Source organism: Sprattus sprattus (assembly GCF_963457725.1).
Source record: "Sprattus sprattus genome assembly, chromosome: 11".
NCBI lineage: Eukaryota > Metazoa > Chordata > Actinopteri > Clupeiformes > Clupeidae > Sprattus > Sprattus sprattus.
Genome location: NC_137909.1, coordinates 25,013,533 through 25,016,032, shown reverse-complemented (window position 1 = coordinate 25,016,032; position 2,500 = coordinate 25,013,533). Strand labels below are relative to the sequence as shown.

The window sequence follows — 2,500 nt, the reverse complement described above, 5'->3', positions numbered from 1 at the left end:
ATCTATCTATCTATCTATCTATCTATTTCACACATGCACAAGGAACCTACTAAACAGTTGTTTCTTTTATTAATGATTCGAGTGACTTGTCAGTCTAGCTTGACATAAATAGTTTATTTCTCTCAATCACACCCACACTCACACACCCACTTACACACACACACACACACGAACATAGAACAAACTGGTCGGATAATTACTGCAGGTATAGATTGACCTCCCCGCTGAGAGTGTTATAGATCGAGTCCTGCCTATTTATACCAGACCGCCCCAGAGACAGAGATGGGCACACACACACACACACACACACACACATACACATACACATACACATACACATACACATACACAGAGATAAACACACACACACACACACACACACACATATACACATACAAACAAACACACACACATACACACACACACACACACACACACACACACACACACACACACATACACAAACAAACACACATACATACATAGATACACACACACACACACACACACTCACACATACACACACACATACACAGAGATATACACAGAGATATAAACACACACACACACACGTACACACACACATATACACATACAAACACACACACACACACACACACACACACACACACACACACATAGACAAACAAACACACATACATACATACACACACACACACACACACCAGTGGCGGCTGGTGGTTTTTAAAGTGAGGGAGGAAGGACTGCGCGCTTGGTTGCCATTGGCCCGTTTGTACTGTTGGTGGCATAAGTATGTGAGACTCAAGTTGTTTCAGGGTGTTTTGGTGAACTACAGCACAAAATAGCCGGGAGGGATAATTTTGTGAATAAAATTGATTAATTCACCAGTGGCAGCATTGTACTTTGAAAGCTGGTGGGCAGCATGTCTTTGATGGACTAGTCCAGGCCAGAAGGAAAGGATGCAAAGGCAATTAGTCAAATCAGGACTACTCTTGATTTGTAAAACTAAATAAAAGATTCTGGGCCAATCATTGGGCCTATTTTTTCCACTCAATGACTGAAGCTATTGGTTGTAATATGTCTGATTATTTTCAGCTACAATTGTTTTAAGAAAAATGAAGACACAAGACCATAATTGATGCCATTTCAAATGCATCATGCTCTGAATCATTCACTTACATCCTTTTTCTCAAGTATTATTGGCTAGAAAAACGGCGTTCCTGAATTGTACCGTGGTCATCAACATAGCGCAAGATGACAGCTGAGAATGACAGCTAATGTCTGTGGTCTCGTCAATTTGCCAGGAAAAGAAGTGTGCCCTGTTAAGTTCCTTTTCTAGCTCTGTTTCAATCGAATGGTGAATGGCTGCAATTAGATCGTTCTGGATTGTTTTTGACATGCCTGTGAGAAGACGGTGGAGCTTTCCAGATGTTCTGCCAGAACACGGTCATACTTCGCTATCACCTCCGCAAGTTCCCTGTAATTGCCCTTGTTGTCAGAATTTTCCCCTTCGTTATGCCCCCTGAAAGACAACTCTAGCATGCCTAGGTAAGCCGTTGCATCTAACAGACGTTTTACCACCTCCCTATTGCCACGCACTTTAGCGTTGTGCTGTTGAATTTGCAGCCGCACACCCTCATCCACTAACCGCTCTATAGGCATGGTGCCGCCTAGCAATGATAGCGGATAGCAGCACCAACGTGGTCTTGACATTTGTCGTGGCGCTTGGTTGCCCTGTCAATATTTTTTATATCAGTAAATCCATGAAAAGACCACGTTGGAGAGTTGACATTCATTAGTAAACAGGGCCAGCAATATAACCGATTGTTGGTAATGCTACCAGTCACCCACGAGTAGCCTACCTAGCAAACCATGTAGCACTCACGACACTGACGCTGCCGTTGCTTTTGGTGATTTCAATCTTTGGAATTGGTCTACCTGTTGCTTTAATGGCCAACTTGTCATTGTAACTCACCCCATGGAATGGTTTCTGTAATAAAACATGAACAATGTCCTCGGTTTCCATAGTTTACTTTATTTGCTAATTTGCTAATGTGTTCTCATTATTAAAATGATCAGATATTCTTGCTTAACTGTGTCTCTTAGACTGAGCAGATTATCTTTCGTAGCCTAGATTTGAGGGGATAACCCCACCCACCATATCCAGGGCCTCTGCTTATTGGTTTATAGCGCAGACGTGACTCCAGCCTATTCGTTAATAGATTTTAGCGCTATCCAGACCCCTAAACTAGTCACACCCTCTCAGAGGAGGATCGTCCTCCTCTCTGCCATTGAAGTCAACGCATTCCACGAGCCGCCAGCGCAGGCAGAGAAATGAATGGGAGTCAATGGAGGGTAGAGGGAGGAAGGTCCTCCGGCAGTAATTTTCGATAGCGATAGGGGGTGCTAATGTCATCTTTACCCAGGGAAACTAACATTACATATACAAAGGTATTAAAGTAGTCCTATTTAAGGGTTTTAATTAATCACAGTAGTCTGGGCAAAGTACACTTTTTAT

At 42.8% G+C, this 2,500-nt stretch overlaps 1 protein-coding gene across 1 annotated transcript in view; it reads left to right on the top strand.

The window, feature by feature from the left end:
• The window catches only part of LOC308371953 (rap guanine nucleotide exchange factor 1-like), a 35,148-nt gene that overhangs the window by 11,462 nt on the left and 21,186 nt on the right, over positions 1 to 2,500 (top strand). The gene's annotated exons all lie outside the window — the stretch shown is intronic.